Here is a 22,708-nt window from a genome sequence, read left to right as displayed (position 1 = left end):
AATTAACATGAAGAAAAATTTTTTTTAATTAAAAGAAGCATTTCATTACAACAGCATTAACCTATTCAATAAAATTTTTCTGAGCTAGGGTACATGTCTTTCAAAATTGGCAGTACATTTCTAGGTTTACAAATGAATTATTATGCTTATATAATCTTTTACTCATTATAGAGTTTATCTTTAGTAAAAGATTGTATAGGCGTAATAATTCATCTGTAAACCTAAAAATGTACAGCCAATTTTGAAAGAGATGTACCCTAGCTCAGAAAAATGTTATTGAATACGTTAATGCTGTTATAATGAAATGCTTCTTCTAATAAAAAAAGAGTTTTTCAATGATTTATATAGCAAGCACATAATAATTAAATATAACAATTTTTAGACTACGTAGTGAAAATATAAATCTTCCAATATTCTTCATTTAAATGGTGAATTTTCTTGTAAAACCACAAGCCAGCCTCTGTTTCCCATACTTTATTTGACCTCCTAATAACACTGATTATACCTTATGCAATTAGTGGTTATTCTCTGGTTCTTAGTTTTTTTAAAATGTTTTATTCATTATTTTTATTTTATGTGTATGAGTGTGCTGCCTGCATGTATGTGAGTGCACCCGTGTCGTTCAATGCATCAGAGATCAGAAGAGGACTTTGGATTCCCCTGGAACTGGAGTTAAGGATGGTTCATAGCCGCCATGTGGGTGCTGGGAATCAAACCCGGGTCCTCTGCAAGAGCAGTCAGTGCTCTTAACCGCTGAGCCATCTCTCCAGCCCCTGGCTCTTAGTTTTTAATCTTTAAAATTGTGTTGTCAGTGGTAAGTTGCCTGTGCTGAAGTTAATATCCCCGACCCATGCTCATGAAAAGGATTCTAACTGAACTCAGTGAGTCACACACACATACACCAAAAAGCACCCCATGAAAGTAAGAGGGGGCTTGTTGGGAATAAGAAGGGGTTCAAGAAGGGTATGAGGTGAATAATGATAAAAGTACATTAACACATAGACAAAATGTTAAGAAAATAAAGTTTCAGATATCAGAAGACTTCCCTAAACAAATTATTCTAGCAGTTTCAGAGTTTCAGTCTTCACATTGAGGACTTTGATCCATTTGGAGTTGACTTTTGTGCAAGGCTAAAGATAAGGATCTAGTTTCATTCTTGTACAGGTGGAGATCCAGTTTTGCCAGCACCATTTGTTGAAGATGCTGTCTTTCCTCCATTGTGTGTTCTTGGCACCTTTGTCAAATATTAGGTGGCTGAAATTGCGCGTTACTCAGGTTTGGATCTTCAATGATGTTCCATTGATCTATGTGTCTATTTTTGTGCCAGTATCATTCTGTTTTTATGACTATGGCTCTGTAGTGTACTTTGAGATCTGGTATAGTAATCCCCCCAGCATTTCTCTTTGTGGTCAGGGTTGCTTTGGCTCTCTGGGGACTTTTGTGCTTCCATATGAATTTTAAGATTTTTTTTCTAATTCTGTGAAAAATGTCATGGGGATTTTGATTGGCATTGCATTAAATCTATAAATGGCTTTTGGTAGGATGGTCATTTTCACAATATTAATTCTTCCAATCCCTGAGCATGGGAGGTCCTTCCATCTTCTGATGTCTTCCTCAATCTCTTTCTTTAAAGATTTAAAATTTTCATTGTAGAGGTCTTCAATGTCTTTGGTCAGGTTTAATTTTTATGACGTTATTGTCAATGGAAGGGTTTCCATGTATTCTTTCTCCAGTTGCTTGTTATTGGTCTATAGAAAGGCTATAACAGATTATAACTACTTAACAAGCTGGTTACAAGACAGAAGTAAGCAAAGAAACATCAGAGAATTTCTTCCATGTATTCAGGAACTCTGATGTCTCCGGGAGAGGACTATTCTACTAAGCCACAGGATATGAGGCAGCTGACTGGGTTAAGGTGGTGCCAGAGGGCACTGGGTTTCAACGCCACCTGCCTCCCAGCCACACAGAATCTGAACGAGCCTCCCCTTTCCCTGTGGTTTCCCCTTCAGCCTTCTCTGTACCTTCCTGTCCCTCCCCACTGCAGCCAAGAAACCACAGTTTTGCTTTATCACTTCCCATCAGCTCTGATTATTCTGAGTTATGTGAATGCTATCTCCTGGCACGTATGCTTTGTTTGACATTTTCAACATAAGATTGATGAATTTTGGGCATACCCACAATTCATTGATTTTTTAATTCTTGTCCTAGTGATTTAAAGTCTCAGTTTCTAATGTTTCTACAGAAATATCACAAGAATGGTCTGGAGAATCTTTGTGAACTCTTCACACAGCTGGCAACGCTCCACAGTTCATGTTTGCTTTCTCTTTCTGACCCCTCTGAGGAGGTTGTGAGCTTTGTACTTCGGTGTTCCCAAGGTCCAAGTGGATTTTCCCCAAATGGCCTTCTCTTACAAAGCAGTTATCAGTTCAAAGGCGAAGGTCTATGTCAATGTGGCAGCATCTTGATATCCCACTGAAATCTCTCAAGATGTTGCAGAATTTCCCTTTGTAGATCTTCTCCTTTCATTCAGGATATTATTCAAGACCCCTTTGTAGATCTTCTCCTTTCATTCAGGATATTATTCAAGACCTCTTTGTAGATCTTCTCCTTTCATTCAGGATATTATTCAAGACCCCTTTGTAGATCTTCTCCTTTCATTCAGGATATTATTCAACACCAATCATTGCCATTCACTTCTCTTATGCTAGTGAGACCATTTAATTCAGAGCAGTTAATCTTCCCTGGTCTTCCAGAACCTCGACATGTTTGAAGAGTTGAGGAACTCTGTAATGTCCTTTATTTCCAGGTAGTCTGATTTATTCTCAACAGAGAGAGCTTCAGGCTTCTATTCTACTGAGCCATAGGATATGAGGCAGTTGATTGGGTTAAGGTGGAGCCAAAGGACAAGAACTAAAAATAAATCATTAATCTTTCTGTCAAATAGCAATATAAGAGAATTGAAAAATAAAGATGTTATGAACATATGTAATATGTATTGTTGCAATTGATTAGATTAAATTGGACTCCTTATATGTTTTCTCTCATATGTGGTATTTAGAAAAAAATATGTGAAAGTAGGTGGAGATTATTAGAAAAGAGGAAGAGGACCAGGAGAAGGGGGAGAAGAATAAGAGAGTGTTCTAAGGAGTGCTTATAAACAAAGCATAATATCTATCATCTATCTATCTATCTATCATCTATCTATCTATCTATTGTCTATCTATTTCTATCATCTATCTATCTATCTGGCTATCTAACCTATCAATCAATCATCTATCTATCATCTATCTATCTATCTATCTATCTATCTATTTATCTATCAATCATCTATCTATTTCTATCATCTATCTATCTATCTGGCTATCTAACCTATCAATCAATCATCTATCTATCATCTATCTATCTATCTATCATCTATCTATCTATCTATCATCTATCTATCTATCTATCATCTATCTATCTATCTATCATCTATCTATCTATCTATCATCTATCTATCTATCTATCATCTATCTATCTATCTATCATCTATCTATCTATCATCTCTCTATCTATCATCTATCTATCATCTACCTACCTATCAATCAATCGTCTATCTATCATCTATCTATCTTCTATCTATCTATCATCTATTTATCTATCAATCATCTATCTATTTCTATCATCTATCTATCTATCTGACTATCTAACCTATCAATCAATCATCTATCTATCTATCTATCATCTATCATCTATCTATCTATCTTCTATCTATCATCTATCTATTAATCATCTATCTATTTCTATCATCTATCTATCTATCTATCATCTATCATCTATCATCTATCTATCATCTATCTATCTATCTATCATCTATCTATCTATCATCTATCTATCATCTATCTATCTATCTATCATCTATCTATCTATCATCTATCTATCACCTATCTATCTATCATCTACCTACCTATCAATCAATCATCTATCTATCTATCTATCTATCTATCTATCTATCATCTATCTATCAATCTATTTATTATCACCTATAATCTCCCTATATGTCTGAGAGTGTCATATACTTGTCATAGTGAATGCATCTAGTTGGACATGTTTTTGGATTAATGTCTACAATATTTGTTACTGTCTTCTACTTATTTTTCTTTGTTTCTATTTTGTCACCCCCATTTATGTGCATACATATGTATGTTTACATGTGTGTTTGTGTGTGTGTGTGTGTGTGTGTGTGTGTGTGTGTGTGTCTATCTGTGCATGTGGAGGCCAGAGGACAACCTTGGGTGTAGTCCCTCAGGACTGTTCACCTTGTTTTTTGCTACAGGTTTTCTCACTAGCCTAGAGGTTACCAGTTGTGCTAGACTGGCTCTGTCTCTGTTCCCCTCTCCCACACCCAAGCTGGTATTATAAGCATGTACCACCATGGTCAGCTTTCTGTGTGGGTGCAGGGGATGGAACACAGGTCCTAATACCTGTGCAGCAAGCACTTGACCACCTGAGCTATCTCCATAGCAACCCACCCATACACAGTATTTTGTAGCTTTACTTGAATAACCAGCTGTCACCAGGCTCATTAAGATTTTCACATCTACTTATGTATCTACCCTTCCACTACTTTGCTACATAGATGTGTTCATTCTGCAAACTGTTCACGAGCATCTTGTGTAGCTTCAGGTACTGGGCATCTTACATGATTCAATTTCCTCTCCTTTCTTTACACATACATTGTAATAAATAAAAATGAACAACTTCTTTTTGTGGATTCCCCAGGGTTTGCTCTATAGAGTCCCAACAAATCCATGTCTGCATTCAAATAACTCTGCCCCACTTCATGGGATATACAAGTCTCTTAATAATAAAATCTTCCTAATTCTTCTCCCATCTTCTGGGATTATGGCTGCCATTCATTTCTTTTATACATAAGTACACCTAAATGCACACAAATGTATTTGTGTGTCTTATTTCTAATTAAGACAATAAGATGATGATAAATAGGTCCATAGTAATGTGGCAGTGGACCTATGAGTTAGCCTTTGGGATTGTTAGCTATAGTTGACAACCTAGAATCACAGGGGAAGAGAGCCTCAATGAAGGATTGTCTGCATCAGGCTGGCTCAAGCCCGTATCTGTAGGGGATTGTCTTGATTGCCTTAATTGCTGTGGAAAGACCCACAGTCAATTTGGGTGACACCTTCTGGTAGTCCAGATGGAAGAGCAGAGAAGAAGGGAAGCTTCATGGTGTTTCTCACTTGGCCGTGACTCTCACTGGTATGTTCACCTACCTACCCTATTCCCACAGCTGCTGATTCCTTCCATGATATTAGAACCAGCTTCTTCACACTTCCAGTGTAGACTTAAAACCAGACCAGTGGTGCTTTGACTACAGGCCTTCAGAGCCAGATTAGGACTGCTGAAGTGGCCATCCTCCTGGGCTGAGCGGCTGCAGAAGTTTTCAGTCTCTCCACGGTGATACAACCATTGTTGGGTTACCCATACTGCATTGTAAGCCCATCTAAAGAATTCTTTTAAAATGTGTATTCAATCCTTTCAGTTCTCTTCTTCTACAGAACTCAGAATAATACAGCCTCTTTCTCTACTGGGCTGTGTCCCTGGGCTATAAACGGTGACTCATGGTTTTCTTTCCTCTTAGGTAGGTCAGAAGCCACAAGGCAGTTTGAGTTAAGTCTTTCTCTTCCCTCATGAGGAAGACCAGAGCTGGCAGGAGTTGGATAATTCATTCCCTTCTCCCAGCTCAACCAGACAGATAAAACTCCAGTGACGATGGCTCTGGTTACTTGCTTTTCCTCAGGGCAAATGTGGTTAAGAACAGTGTGTTCTGTTGTGTTGTTAATGGTTACTTCTCCCTCTGCCTGCTGGAAACGTGAGGGAGTTCTCTCCAGTGTTCTCTGTGGGAACCTGTTTGAGCTCTTGGAGGTGAAACTCATTGCAGTGTGGAGTCACCCATGACAAGGGCCTCCTGGAGCTTTGACCTCTCAACATTCACACTGGCTCACTAGGATGCCATCCGTCAGCTGTAGTTCAAACTTCCCCGGTACAGCTTTCCAGGGGAGTTCTGCCTGAGTGTTTGTAACAGTAAGGTGTGGTCACCTTTTTATACGATTTTGGGAATAATGATCTGCTCTGTGATCTTACTTCTCTGACCATCTGAGAGGCGTTTGCTTGCTTTAATTTTGCCCAACTCTTTACTTCTTTCTATGACAGAGTGGTGGTTTCTAAGCTTCTTGACAAAATTCCAAGATGAGTTGGTTTTTGTTGTTGTTGTGTTAACATTCAAAACTTATAAAGATTAAACAGGGACTAAATTGCTGTATGTGCTTCTGGACTAATTTCTTAAATATCGTAGACACTCATAAGTGAACTCCCAAGTTTCTGATCAGCTTTCCATGTTACTTGAAGGTTCGTGGCTTTGCTGTCTCCTATCATAACCTACATGAAATGCGTCGTGGTCACTGGAAACCTGTCTGTGACCCTTAGGTATGCTGGGCTTCTTATTTCTCTGAGTTGGTACAAACTATAATTTTTGAAATCATACTTCTCTTGTAGGAATTTTAATTAATTTTGCAGTGCTATGGTCATCGTTTTACCCTCGGAAGTGACAATGTTTTTGTATTTGAGTACTTTATATATAGTACATGGCAAACATTCTTTGGTACGGCATTTTGTTGTTTAGTATGACAATAAAAAATCCCAAGCACCCTGCTTAGATCATGAAAGTGTTTACAGGTTAATGGGTAACTTACACAGGCAAACTTATTACAATGTAATAATGGCAGTAACAGAGATATGGACAGAGTTCACAACAGGAAGTGACTGCAAAACACTCAGAGATCTGGGAAGATTTCTTGAAATACTGTTTAGTGAGTAACAGATTTGCTGTTAGGCGTTGAGATGGGAAAGGCTAGCAGAACAGAACTGGCAACAGTAGAGAGGTGAGGAAGTACCAGGTGACAAGGTAGAAGTCCGAGGGACGTGGTCCTGACGTCGATGAATGCAGCCGAGGCAGGTGCTTTGCGGAAGTTTGTGTTTGTTCAATTTCTGTTGCTGTAAGCATGCCCCCTAACCTATTCATGACCAGACTCAAAAGGCCTGGACTCCTGCCAGATTTTGCATAGCTGATACATTGAGTTTTGAAGGAGCCTGGGCTGAGAAGACAGTTCTCCAGTGGCATCAAAAACCTGGAATTTGAACAAAACGTGAATGAGGCAGAGTTATTAATTTGTATTTGAATACAGCCAACAATATCAAGGCAATCTAGTCCGGGAAGGAGAGACAGTAAGGGAGGAAGCTGAACATTGAAATTTTACTGATCTCTTTGTTGAGGTTCTACTCCACAGGCTGCTCCTTAGACAATGAGGTTACAGAGGTTATTTCCTGGATATTAGAAGGAATATACTGGTTATAAGGGGCTAGAGTTTAGTGATGTTTACTTAACAGAAAACAAGCATGCAGATGAATGACTGTGTGAGTCTGGGGGTGCAAACAGCATGGAGTTTGGGGAAGGGAATAATGTAGTGAGAAAGACAGTGTAAACTTTGCCAAGAGCTCTGGGGCTGAGCTTGGCTTGGAAGAGATTCCTAGGACAACAGTGGTCCCAAGGAACTCTGAGGAAGATTCTGTAAGGGCCATCCATCTGTTTTAGTTAGCTTTTCTTCCTCATCTTAAAAAATATTTTATTTATTATTTTATTTTATGTGTATGAGTACATTACTTGCATATAGGTACTTGAAATGACTGCAAAGTCCCCTGGAACTGGAGTTATGGATGGTTGTTAGCTGCCATGTGGGTGCTGGAAACCACACCTGGGTCCTCTGTAAGAGCAGCCAGTGCTCTTAATGCTGAGCCATCTCTCCAGACCCTTAGGTGGCTTTTCCATTGCTATGATGAACATCGTGATCAAAGCAATTTGGGGAGGATAGGATTTATTTCACTTTATAGCTTATAGTGCATTATGGAGGGAAGTCAGACAGGAACTCAGGGCAGGAACCTGGAGACAGGAACAGACTCACAGACCATGGAGGAACACTGCTACTAGCTTGCTCCTCTGGCCTGTGCTCAGTGTGCTTTCTTATACAACCCAGGAACAAGTACTCAGGGATGGTACCAGCCATAGTGGGCCTGGCCCTCCTACATCACTCAGTAACGAAGAAAATGCCTCACGGACATGCACACAGGACAGTCTGATATAGGAAATTCCCCAGTGGTGGTTCCCTCTTCCCAGGTATGTCACATTGACAACTGAAGCTATCCAGAATACCATCTTACTGCCATATGTGACTACTCATTGTAGAAAGGGTGCACTTTCACAAGAGACTCTGTTGGGAATCATCTCCATAGTGAATTTTGGGGGATACAGCTTTGATTCTCTGTACTAAGGGACAATCACAGTCACAGCATCTGCTTTTGATGATGTCCTAGCTGTGGGACCCAACTCAGCTTTGCCTATGCCAGAGACTGGTCAAAGTTAGTAGCAACAGAAGACCATGAAACCATATGGACAAGACAGATGGCATATCTCCTTAAGACAGGACCATTGGGGCTGGAGAGATGGTTCAGCAGTTAGGAACACCGGGTGCTCTTGTAGAAGACCCAGGTTCAAATCCCAGCACCCACATGGCATCTAACAACCATCTGTAACTTCAGTTCTAAGGGATCTGACGCCCTCTTTTGGCCTCTTTGGGCACTTCACAACATGGATGCACTTACATGCGGGTATAACACTCATATGCATAAATAAATAATTTTTTAAAAAAAGACAGGACCATTGCAAAAGCACAGGTCTCCTTTTCTACATGTAGACACAATGGAAAAGACCCAACAGTGCCTGAGGAAAGAGGAGAGAGAGCAGGCGGTAAAGACAAGGCAGAGAGGAAGTACCACACTGTTAGAGAGAAACAGTGATGGTTCCATTTGATGCACTCTTGCTCTAAGGAAACTAAGTTTTAAACTAAAACCGAGAAGAATACACGGAAATGTCATGATTTTGTCAATCCTTGGCTCTTGAGAAGGAATAGGAGTTTGAGAAAGGAAGCCGAGCTCACATTCAGCCAGACTTGTTTTTTAAAATTTTCCTTCCTGAAAGCATTTGATTTTGCCATCTCACTCCTCACCTGTCAGCAATCACGGCCGAGTCCCACTTTGGTATTCGGAGCACTTTCCGTGGAAGCAGCATGCCTTCCCTCTTGCAACTTGGTAACATAAATAGTGACATGTGAATATTGTTATTAAACTTCATTATGTTATTTTACTTTGACAACACCAAATCGGGAAGAATGGTATTCACATTTCTTAATCTGAACAAACAATTCAGAAATGCTGTGACTTGCAAAACCCAGGTCAGTGTTCATTCTGCTGCTGCCTCTTAGGGTAATTACCACCATCTTACAGTTCTGAAGACATGGTCCTGGGAACCTGTGTATCAGTCACTTGGAGTGTTTATTAAACATGTAGACATTGACTCCACTTCTGATTTACTGGATCAAAGCACGGGAATGAAGCCTGGAAGAACATCATCTTCTTCGCATCACCTGGTAAATGGTCTCTGTTATAGGAACGCTACCGTAGAGCTCCTTGCCGCTACACTAATGCAGCTGATAGAATTCAGTTGTAACTACAACTTCAAAGGTAGCAAATCCTATTTTTGACCTTTGTTAATTAAGAATGCATTTAGGAACTGTTCCCTTCTTCAAATGTGCACTGCTGTGGTTTGGAGTTTCAATGTCTATATATTACAGCACCACAGGTTTGGGGATTGTAGTTTGAATGTGAAAGGTCCTCCACAAACTCTGAGTTTGAACACTTTGTCCCTTACTAGTGATATTGTTTGAGTAGGGTGGGGAACTTCATCAGGTGGAACCCTGTAGGAAGCCAGGAGTCACTGGAGGGACTCTTGAGGCTCTCTGGCACGGCTTCATTTCTGGTCTCTCTGTCCTTCCTGACTGTGGATGCAATATGACCAGATGGCTCCTGCATTGAATGCCATGCCTCCCTACCATGATGAACTGCATCCCTGAAGCTATAAGCCAAAATAAACCCTGCCCTAGGGAAGTCCCTTCCTTCCTTTCCCTCCCTCCCTGCCTCCCTCCCTCCCTCCCTCCCTTCCTTCCTGTTTGTGGTATATGTCCTTGTTTGGGTGGGTACATGCATGTGTGCTTACACGTGCTTGTGCATGTGTGTATGTGTGTGTGTGTGTGTGTGTGTGTGTGTGTGTGTGTGTGTATGCTTGCTTGTGGAAGCCAGGTGTGAACACCAGGGGTCCTCCTCATTTGTCCTCCACTTAATTTTCTTTTTGAGATAGGGCCTGTCACTTTATCTGGAGCTCATCTGGTTAAGTTTAGCTAGTCAACAAACTCCAGGGATCCGCTTATTTTCACCTCCAGTGCTGGGGTTGTAGACATGCTCCTCACCTGCTTAGGGATACAAACTCAGGTCTCCTCGCTTGTATGGAAGGCAATTTACTGACCGAGCATTTTCCGCAGCCCCTTAAATTGCTTCTCGTCGGCTATTTTGGATATCGTAATGGGAAAAGTAACTAACAGAGGAATATAGGAACAATATTTGGTTTCAAAAATGTCCCAGAGGACTCCTGCTAAGAAAGAGTCATAAGTTGCCTTATACACCCAGCGGTGACAAGGCCTTTGGATTTGCTTGCCTGTATTCAGTTATCAAGGAGCTTGGAGGCTTCTAGGCTGGTGACTCTGGTAGCTAGGTCTGGTGGTAGGCCTCCACATTGTCCCTGGATGCTGGTTAGGCAGGACTGCAGAATGAAATAATATGGGGTCTTACAGCCTTCAACAGAGATTTCAAAGAGAAGCCTCGGAGGTCAGGGGATGCATAGCAGATTATTGTCTGTTTGCAAGGCAATGTGTGCCCTGTGGTAGTGAAGCTGAACTGCTGTGGAGGCCTGGTGGATATGGCCATACCAGCAGCATGCAACAGCTGGGCAGTTGTGAAAACTGTCCAAGAGAGTGACCATGTGGGTGCAACCAGGAAACCAAGATGGGTGAACTTCCTACCACCTTGGGGGCCTGTATCTTGCTGCAGTGAGGGCTGGATGCTGTGCATGTAGATTTAGGGTTCTCTTAATTTCCTTTTCTGTTTGACTTCAGACTTTAAGGCACCCAATACTTGGTAAGGGATCCTTTTGTAAATATTTTCTGCTTTTTCAAGTGACTGAGATGTATTAAGTATGTGAATGGGTTGAAGGGATACAGCTCAGTGCTACTTGCCTAGCGTTCAAGAGGACCTGGGTTCAATTAGCATGCACAAGAAGTCAAGAAAAGAAAACAAAGATAATGAGTGAATGACTTCAACCTTTTGTTGCTATGGCTGTTTCTTCATTTGCAAGTTAAGAAAAAAAGCAAATAAATATCTTAAGAAAATAAAAGGGTGACATTACAATCCACATCACTGTGTATTATTTAAAAAACAGTGATCTCCCAGACCTGTGCAGGGTGGACTATGCCCCAGGCTTTCAAAGGGGCTAGGAATGAAAACTACTAAAAGCCAAGACCAACAAAGACTTTGGTCAGCTTTCTTCTTAAAGAAACACGAGCCCTTCATCCTTTCTTCCCTCTTCACAGCAACTTTATTCTTTTTATTTTGTGGACTTGAAGCACTTGTGTAAGCCTCACAGCTCTGGATTCTATAAATAAATCCTTACTTTTAGCTACCCATGGAGACACCCCAGATCAAAATTCCTGAAGAGGGATCTCGATAAACCAGCTTAAAATAGATTGATAACTCTGCTCAGCTATAGCTAGAGAGAATGTTGCCTCAAGGCAGCAGGGGCCCATTCCTAAGAGGTGGGGTAGTTTTCAGAGGGACTGGACCATGCTGGGCTGTCATAACCACAGGTGTTTGGGGTGCTACTTGCCCATTTGCACCCCACCTCAAATTTCAGTGTATGTTTACTGGCATGTATGTAAGTACACCTGTGTCATGTGCAATGCTTGTGGAGGTCTGAAGAAGGCATTGGATCCCCTGGAACTAGAGTTATGGATGGTTGTTAGCCACCACGTGGGTGCTGGGAACAGAACTTGTTTCCTCTGGAAGAACAGCCAGTGTTCTTAATCACTGAGCCTTCTCTCCACCCGCCTCAGCTACGCTTTTTATACAACCCAGGATTCCTTGCCCAAGGATGGTCCTGCCCACAGTGGATTGGACCCTCCAAAAACTATTAGCAGTTAAGAAAATGCCTCACAGACATGGCCACAGGCCAATCTGATCTGGAAGTTCTTTAGCTGAGGCTCCTTCCTTCCAGGTAACTCTAGTTTGTGTCAAGTTGACCTAAACTAACCAATGCCTGTGGAGCCCAGAAGAAGGTGTATTCCCTGGAGCTAGAGCTGTGAACAGCCTCAGGCACACCTCCCACTAGCCTGAGACTTTCTATACAAAATCCAGCTTATATATTAAAAATCTGAACCTGTGCTGCGGTTGGAGAGATGGCTCAGTGGTTAAGGGCATTGATTCCTCTTGCAGAGGACCCGGGTTTGATTCCTAGCACTCACTGGCAGCTAACAACCATTTGTAAATCCAGTTCCAGGGGACTCCAATGTCCTTTTCTGACCTCCTTAGGTATTGCACAACACAGGTGTACTTACACACATGCAGGCAATACATTCATACACATTAAAAAAAAGTCTGTACCCGTGTTCACGGTATGTAAATGACAGCTACGGCTTTTGTCGAATGACCTCAGAATGGTCTCATATCATACCATCTCTTAGGAAGAAAATGATGAAGTTGACCACCAGCAATGCAAAATTCACCTAAGTAAAGATGACCTGAAAAACCAGAAGAGAAGCCCTGTGAGAACGCTCCACGCTGCTTGTGGTACGGGACACATGCTGCACCTCCTGGGCAGGTTGAATAAACATCTTCTGCTCCATGAAGCCCCGTTAAGCCCTCCCTTCCAAGTGACAATTCTGCTTTCCTCCACCTTGGTTTCATAATTTCAGCTTTTCCTGCTCTGTTTTCTCAAAGGCAGTTCATCTTGATTCAATTACCTTTTCTGTTTATTACCTGTCTCTTCTCATTTAAAAGAAAGCTCTAACGTAGACACTTCTGGTGGGAATGCAGGCTGATCCAGCCACTGTGGAACCTGGTATGGCAGTTTTTCAAAAACTAAGAATAGAGGGACTATATGACGTGGCTGCACCACTGTGGGGTACATGTTGGAAGACGTCCTGGAAAACTATCACAGATACCCGCACATCTGTGTCTACCGAAGTGCTGTTTACAACAGTGAAGTTATGAGATCAGCTGAGGTATCTATCAACAAAGGAGTGGACAAAGAAAATGTAGACACACACATGGAGTTTTATTCAGCCATGAAGAAGAGCGAGATTATGTCATTTGCTGGGAATGGATGGGACTGAAGATTATTATGCCACATGAAATAAGTCAGGAGCAGAAAGACAAATACTGTGTTTCTTTCATTTGTGGATCCTGTAATTCTTCATAGACAAATGAATCTTATATAGATATGGCTTTATATAAATATATGAGAAAGGGACTGGAGAGATGGCTAAGTGGTTAAGAGCAATGGTTGTTCTTACAGAGGACCCAGGTTCGAATCCCAGCACCCGCATGTTAGCTAACAACTGCCCTAACTCCATTTCCAGGGGATCCAACGCTCTCTTCTGACTTCCACAGGCACTGCACGACACGGGTGCACTTACGTACATACAAGTAATACACTCATACACATAAAATAAAAATAATAAATAGAAAATATATGTGATATTAATATAGGAAGGAAGTTAAGAGGAAGGGGAAAGAGAAGGGAGTGGTTGGGGTGAACATGGTCAAAATGCATGATATACGTGAAAAATTGTCTATATGAACCCAATAATATGTACAATTAATATGCTACAGTAAAAATAGACAGGCGCATTTACAAATGCAAGAATGTTTGCCTTTCGTGTGGATTCTTCTATTGTAAGTGACTGGACAGCGTCTAGCCAGCAGCAGATACACCACAGCTATTTATTGAGTTAACAAATTAATCTGTGGACAGTAACTGACCAGACAAGTGTTTTGTTGATGGGATCTCATTAATGGCATCCAAGTAAGTTCATTAGTTACCATGTCTCCTTAGCACAGACTCTAGTAGAATTTATTCTTCTCAGTGTCTTTTGTTGCTAATATGAAGAAAGGGCCATTTTTTGTAGGGAGGGCTTTTTGAGACAGTCTCCCTGCAGCCTCGCCTGACCTAGAACTTGCGATGTAGACCATGCTGGCCTCTGTCTCACGGAGATCCGCTTACCTCCATCTCTGGAGTGCTGGGATTAAAGGCATGAGCCTCCACGACTGGCTGATGGGGATATTTCTCAACAGCTCACATAGCCCTGGCACAGACATCCATTGTGCCCCAGCCTGAGGGTTGCCCTGGTACAGATTCCCACACTTATTAGCTTAGATTGGACACGGCTTAGAGAATTTTCTTTTATTATTCTATCATAAGCTCTTAGTGATTCCTTCTGGGCAATTCTAATCGTAGCATTTATTTGCTACTGATCAGCACCATGACAGTGCCCAGGGGAATCTTCTCCAGGGCCTGTTTTGAAGGTTGGGGTGTGCTAGGCCCCTTGAAACACTTTGCAGACATTACACTCCTCCTCAGCTTTTTGCACTTTACTATGGGATTCACACTCTAGTTAGTCACCTCTTGGGAGATTGCTGTTCAGGGATCTCAGGGATCAGAAACTCATGGCGAGCCTCAGATCCCTTTAGTCTAATTCCCACAGAATCCGTCTTCAGTCAGAGTAAGATATTGGCCCAACTGAAAGTAGAACAAAACTGTGGGGTGTTTCCACAACGTGCACTCGCAGCCAAATGTTTAGGCAACATCAGAAGTTGTGCCAGAGGATTCTGTTGTCTTCTGTTTGCTCCTGAGAAATACAGACCTGGGATATGTGTCACCTTTCATCATATATAAGTTAAAGCTGTGACTAGCTCGTCCTGGTTAATGCCATCAAGATAAACAGGGCCCCTTACTACCCGGGGAAGCTTTGAGAAGGTCACAGTCACACCCCAGCCTCTTTTCCCAGCGCATTTATATCCCTTATCTGACTCCAAACACATAATTCCAATTCCATTCACACTTAAATTTTTTAAAAAATATTTTTATTTTATGTGCATGAGTGTATTGCCTCCAGTAGCTAAGTGCACCCATGTCATGCAATGCCTGCGGATGTTGGAAGAGGGCGTCAGATTCCCCTGGAACTGGAGTTTCGAAAGGTTGTTAGCTGGTTGTTAGCCACCATGTAGGTGGTGGAAATCAGTGCTCTTAGCCGCACACCTCTCCAGCGCCCACTGAGTCTGTTTACCAGGGTGTCTTAGTGCTTGAAACTTAACATCTCCATAAGTAAATGTCTCACAATTTCTTGAAAAAGATCTTTTTTGACATTTATTTGTATGTATCCATGGCTGTGCTTTGGCATGTGGAGGTCACAGGACAACTTGTAGGAGTCAGCTCTCTCCACCACGTAGGGCCCAGGGATTGGATTTAGGTATCGGGCTTCGCAAGTGCCTTTACCCACAGAACCAACTTGCTGGCTGGCCCCCGATTCTTAATATTTCCATGGTTTTTCCCATCTTTGTTAAAGTCCTCACCAAGAGTGGAATTACTCTTTCGCCGCCATTGTAAAATGTACTTACTTACAAGGGTTGCAGTTCTATCGTCAGAATATTGATTGCTTTTCACCCGTCCTTTATCCTGTGGTTCAAGATTCCATCACATTTTTTTTTTCCCTGAAATGTATAAGTAGCCTCTGGAGTTGTCAGTCGTCTGCTGCTCGTATATCCTTGTTATTTACACAGTATCCCGGAAGGCGCGTCAGTCCAATTACCCTCCAGAACATCCTCACACACTCTGCATGAATCACAAATATTCTTCTTCAACAGCATCATTTTCCTATGATGTCACCAAAGCAGGTAGCTTTCTAGTGAGTTCTTTTAAAATTTTAACATGTATATGTGTGTAGGTTTGTGCATGTGAGTACCGTGCCCACAGAGGCCAGAGGAAGGCACCTGAGTCTCTGGAGCCTGAGTTACAGGCTGCAGTGAACTAACTCTGGTCCTCTGCAAGCACAGCAAGTATTCTTAACGCTCAGCCGTCTTTCCATCTTCCATGAGTTCTTATGCCTCCCTGAGTTTCTTTACTTTGTTCGTGCAATCTGCCTAGGGGCTCCCAGTCATGTCACAGGTGGAAATCTCTTTATACTGTCCAGTTAGAGGTTTCATTTCCCTCCTCTGCTCTCAGACTTTACAATAATACTGTTTGGGTCTGCAGGCACAGTGTTTATACACAAAGTTTCTTTTTCATTTAATACGCTACACAGGCATTGGGGTTTGCAGTATGCACATATTTTCGGTAAGTCAGAATCCCCGAGTGAGTGCCTTGTACACAGCAGGCATCCCCCAAACTACCTGAAGTTAGAAAACAAAGAAAAAGGAAGGATGTAGTTCAAATATAGCATCAACCAAGCCCAGAAAGGGAAGGTCCATTGTAGATATGGGATGGAATTTAACTTCAAGTTTACTTCTGTCCCATAGTTACGTGCCAGGTTTAGTAATGGAGACTCATTCTCTCTACAAGAATTTATCATTATCAGTGGCACTGGATGCTTTACAGGATAATATGCTTCAATGGAATAGCCTATGGGGTAGATAATTGTCATGAGGAGTCATTAATAAGTTTGTATAGTGACTGTATTTTGAAGATAACCCATTTTATAAAGGGAATTATTAAAAATAGGAAAAAGCTTTGGCTGGTAGAACTCACCATTTAGAAGAGAGTGTTTTAAAAATATTCTCTTTCTTTGTCATTCATGGGAAAAACAAAATGACAAAATAAAATATCATCCACCCCCCCATCACCAACAGGCACAGTAGTTAAAAAAATTTAATCTGAGAGCAAAAATGTGTCTAGCTGGGACGCGAAGACTGATGTCCGCCGTGCCTTCCTCAGAGGGGTCTCACTGTAAAATGTGGACAACTGCTTCAGGGTAGCAAAATGCTGGAGACTTAACTGCAAGTACCAACTGGGGGCAGGGAAATGCTGGACAGTTAACTGAGGGAAGAGAGACAGCAAGAGCAGGAGGGGGAGCTGGAGCGAGAGAGAGCGACAGCGAGAGTGAGAGAGATTTTGTATCATTATTATATACACAGGGAGAATTTTTTAAATTTTAAAAAAACTATTAATTTCATACATGCATATGAGGTGTTTTGATCAAATCTATGCCCACTCCCTCCCCTCCAACTCCTCCCATATCTCCCCATCACTTTTTTCTGACAACTTTGTGTTCTTTCTTTTTGGGGGGAGGGGAGGCTTTTTGCTACTCTAACATTTCCCTCTCTGAAGAGGTAAGCCTAAAACCTTTTAGGGGTTAGATAAGAACTCCCAATACTTTTGACATTTTTGGCTTTTGGAACAGAGTATGCTGCTAAGAGGCCCAAGGACATTTTGACTTTTAGCCAAGAAACTGCCTACTTTTCTTTGGAGTCTTTTTACCCTAACTGCCTAGCCAATTCCTACCTCCTATTCTTATCACACCATCCTCTGAAGGGGTTACCCAACTTGGCAGATAGGGAATCGGGACGCAGACTGCTTTGGCTTCTTCCATGCTGAACAGGGATGCTAGGTGAGGCAATTGGGGTACCCCTTCAGTGGGTCTATCTAAAAGACTCCCAAATTGCATAACTCTTATCTCTAAGGGGAAAAGAAAGTCTCTGAATCGTGACTAGGAGATGTGAAGGAGAAGTAAAGGCAAGAGTAATTAGCATTACAAGTTCTAGATAGGGAACTAGAAAAAAGTCAGAACAGGGCAATTTTCAAATGTTCATATGAGAGTCCATTGGAGTTTCTTGACAAGGGCTTCCGAAAGCATCCCTCTATTGGGTTCCTCCTCATTTTTCTTTTGTCTGCCAAGGCTGGACTACAGAGTGATGGATTCAGGATTTGTTTTCAGGCATTTTGATAGCTGTTGGAGTAGCTAGAATCAGTGTCAGTTTCCTCTTAAAGGCTTCCAGATAGGGGTAGAAAACAAATCTATCCATCATTTTAGAACAATAGTTGGTTGTCTCCCTTAGCTACAGGTGGGCACTACAGTATTGGAGACCAAGATTTGAAGTATATTTCTTTAAGAGTTCAAGGGATTACACTTCCCAGACATTAGGCTTAAGTCCATATAAAATATTATTTAGACAATTATTTCTCATTGATGGCTTTGTTTCTAAGCAGAAAGTGCTGCTCAGGGAGAATTTTTAAAGTTGACAGAAAAAACTGCTGCCACTCTGCTGTCCATTGTTTAATTGTTCCTATGGTAGCCCGGCCTCAAAGGCCTCCATGCAGCCCATCTTGACTACTTTCTCAATCAGTTAGGGTGAAATTCTTACAGCTCCTGATAAACGGCGTGTGTGTGTGTGTGTGTGTGTGTGTGTGTGTGTGAGAGAGAGAGAGAGAGAGAGAGAGAGAGAGAGAGAGAGATACTAACACAAGCTGTTGAAGATCAGGGTGATTCCCATGGCCGATCCTGGCCTTACGTGGCAGGTGTATTATCTGTATGCATGTGCCTCCTCCACCATAAACCCACCCTCACTCATCTGCTGATGTACTCTGATAAGTTTTCCCTGTCTGACTCTGATGGTTGTTTACATGACCTTGGGTCATACGTTCACACGGTATTGATATCTAATCTGGTGTGTATTTCCTAGGAATTGCTAAATTAAAAAGTCAAGATTCCAAGTATGAACACAGATGTTCTAGAGTAAAACTTCAACATTGGTAACTGAGACTAATTTTCTCAAAAGGAAAAACAGGTTAGAGATACAGGCATTTGGCATATTTCCATCTACCCTGCAACTTTTAATATTTGTAACAATAGCAACAGAGAAGACCAAATAAATCAAAACAAAAAATGCAGATAAGTCCAAACTGCTCGCTTCACCAAATATTTATTTATTTATTTATTTATTTATTTATTTATTTACAAAAACAGACACGAGGGCTAGAGAGGTGGCTCAGCCATTAAGAGCACTGGCTGCTCTTGCAGAGGACTCAGGCTCAGTTCCTAGCACCCACATGGTGACTAACAACTGTCTGTAAATCAGCTCCAGGGGATCTGACACCCTCTTCCGGCCTCTGCAGGTATTACAGAACACAGGTACACTTCTACACATGCAGGCAATACACTCACACACATACAATAAAAATAAATAAATAAGCTATTTTTTTAAAAAAGCAGACGCAATGCCACTGCAGTTTAGTGAATTAATTTGACACATTAGATGTTAGGAAGTGATTTAGGTGAAATAATAAATAATAATTACACAAAGAACACAAAGCATAGTATCAATTTTGTACTAAAGAGATAGAGTTAGAAATTTCAGTCAAGGGAAACTTATATTGAAAACAAACATTTAATGGCATTCAAGGCCAAACACAGTTACTGGCCAAGTGTGGACTAATGATTGATGCTAGTTCTCCTGATATTCCTGTTTGGTTTTGTTTTAATGTAGAAAGTGGTTCTAGAAACAGAAAGTAAAGTCTTCCATGACAAGATGCAGTGACGATTGATAGTTTACTTTGTAGTTCAGATAAATGCATGGTTCATGCACATGAGAGTGTGTTGCTTCTAAAGTTGTTGGTGTGTAATAAAAGTTGCTTCAATGAATATGCTGAGTGGATAAATTGTAAACTACAATTTAATTTTAACTTTTGTGACATAAATGTCCATTTTCTAACAAAACAGCCATTCAGCACAAATTATTCTACTAACAGGTTGATTGACTGAAAGCAAATAATATTTTGTCAATGCCTTTAGCTCTAGAAACATTCCTATTGATTTAGCACAGAACTGATTACTTATTTTTAACATTTATTTTTAAATATGTATATGTGTGTGTCTGTATGTGGGTATATGCACGAGTGGAGCTGTCCATGGAGACCAGAAAAGAGGCTCGGATCTTTCGGAGCTGGAGTTCTGACTGTGAGCCTCCCAGCATGGGTCCTCTGAAAGAGTCATCCCTGCTCTTAACTGCTGAGCCTCCTCTTCAGCCCCTGATCATTTATATTTAAAAGATCATCTCTTTCTCCATCCCAGAAGCTGGCATTAGGGAAAGAAAAATAGCATTGTAATAACTTGTATTAACTTTGTTCTTTGATGCTTTATACATGCGCACTTTACATTCTGATTCTGTCTTACATTCTGCTTTCTTGTGTTTCTCTCAGCCCTGTTACCACCCCTTCAAGTCCTTTTCCCACATTCATGTCTTTCTGTTTTGTTTTCTGAGTTTCACCAGGGCCATCTGTGTGAACATGGTTATGGACTCATCTTTTGGAACATGCTCCTTATAGTATAGAATAAGAAAATAAAATATCAGTGAAAAATACATTATAGTGTTTTTGCTTATTGATTATGATTCTACCAATAGGAAATTTTACTTATTTTTACTGTGCAGGTCTTCATACATATTCAACAAGTACTCTACTCATGAGCCGCACCCCAAACCTTAATAGTATATTTTAGATGACGTGAAGCATAAGGCAATAGATAATACTTTTCTGGACTTAGAAGTTCTTAAATGCATCTTTTAATATTTTATATATTAGTTTTATTTTATGTATATGAGTGTATTGTCTGCATGTGTGTAAGTGCTCCCGTGTCATTCAATGCCCACGGAAGTCAGAAGAGGGCATTGGATCCCCTGGAACTGGAGATGGTTGTCACCCTCCCTGGGGTGCTGGGAACTGAACCTGGGTCCTCTGCAAGAGCAAACTGGTGCTCTTAACCGCTGAGCCATCTCTCCAGCCCCAAGTTCTTAAATATTTTGATTGTCTTATTTAGACACTAGCTCAATCTATAGCTCTGTGACTGTGTCGGATATTGGAATGTCTTTTTGTTCTCCCAGGACATGGGGTGGGTGAGGGCAGAAGAGAAGAGGGAATGCATGAGGGATGGCTAACACTGCAGACACTCTGACAAAGCACTATGGAACCTACCACTGCAGAGACATCCGTGCATGGACTTAAAAGGGGTTAGTATATAGAGGGTGACAGTGCCCCTATTGGGCAATGCAGGCCAACAAATAGAAGGTCCAATGCCAGGAATCGATGACCTCTTTGAACTTGTTGGCCAGTAAGGTCCCACAGACCCCAAACATTCTAGGCTGTTGCCAGTGCTCTTCACTATCCTCCAGAACTTGACAAAGGATACCACACAATTGGAGAAATCAATCTCTCACTGAGCTGCAACCTTCATCCACTGCCCAGCTTTCAGAGTGCTGGAAGGTGCTATGCTATCAGTCTTACTGAGCTGTAACCCAGGGGAACTAGAAAAATGACAGGCAGCCTGGTGAGAAATGCCCACAGGAGCATAGTGGCAGGAAGGCCCCAGGAGTGAGCAGCTAAGCTTTCTGATTGGAATTAAGGCTGACTTCAAAGCTAGGTCTCACATTCTGACAGAATCACTCCAGCTGTGGTACTGGGGCATGGAGCCCGTTAAAGAGGTTATTGCAGTATGTGCGTGCTGGACCCTAATGGAGGGGGTGGTGGTTGAAATCACATATCTGTGGATACAGGATTGATTTCAGTGGGAGAGCTGTTGGAATTTGTGGTTACTTGTATTTGGGCATGAATCAAATAGTGATTCCAGGGATGGTATAGTAAATGAACAGGTGCATGGTGGTACTGGGCACCGCAATGAGAGAGGCCCAGAGTGCCAAGGTGCTGTGTGTGGGAGCAGGTTCATGTTTATATGAGTTTGAGGTTCTAGTCAGTCATCATGTGTGGAGATGAACTAGGCAGTTTGTTTTCTCATTGGACTTCCATAGAGAAAATAAGAGTGGAGAACTAGAGAAGGTGTTAGAGTTTGAATGTGAAATGACCCTCATAGGCTCATGTGTTTGAACACTTGGTTCCAAGGTGGTGGCACTGTTTTGGAAGGCTGTAGAAGCTTTGGAATGAGAGGCATGGTTGGTGGAGTTGGGTCATTAGGGGTAGGCTCTGAGAGTTTGAATCCAGCCTGGCTTCCAGTGTCTCTGCTCCTCGTCCCCCCGACATGTGAGTAAACTGTACCACAAGCCACCGGTGCCCTTGACTGAGCCACTCATTATTATTTGTAATTATTTTGAATAATTACTATATGGTGAGAGTTGCTGTCCTGTTATTTTATAATCATCACACCTCCGCTGACGTCACGCCTGGACCCTCAGAAACACCAAGCACAGAAACACTTTTCCTGTCTTAAGCAGTCTCTGTCAGCATTTGACTCTGACAATGAGCAAAGGAAACAGTACAGAAAACGTCTATGTGGTGAAGGTGACGTGCAGGCATTCCATGCCGAACATAATCGGGAATAAAAGCTCATCCTCCTGATGAAAGTAAACTTTGCTCTTTGCTACTGTCAGAATTATAATTCCCTGCCATGACAGTTTTGCAGAGTGGGCTTCTTCATGCTGTGTTCTCTGCCAAAACTCTGTCACCTTCTTTAAAATTAATTTAACAGTCACTTCTAACCTTAATTTAGGGTGATATAAAGACCCACCCTCATTCTGAACTTATCACCAGCTTTATTCTAATTTTTTGCAAACCATATATATTTTTATTTGATTCAAATTTTTTTGAATAATTGCTGCATGGTGAGAGTTGTTACCCTGTTATTTTATCAGTGTTTTATTCTTTTTTGTTTGCTGT

This window comes from Nannospalax galili, unplaced genomic scaffold (genome assembly GCF_000622305.1).
Source record: "Nannospalax galili isolate Female #2095 unplaced genomic scaffold, S.galili_v1.0 scaffold399, whole genome shotgun sequence".
NCBI lineage: Eukaryota > Metazoa > Chordata > Mammalia > Rodentia > Spalacidae > Nannospalax > Nannospalax galili.
The sequence above is the reverse complement of the archived record's forward strand: the minus strand, read 5'-3'. Positions refer to the sequence as shown.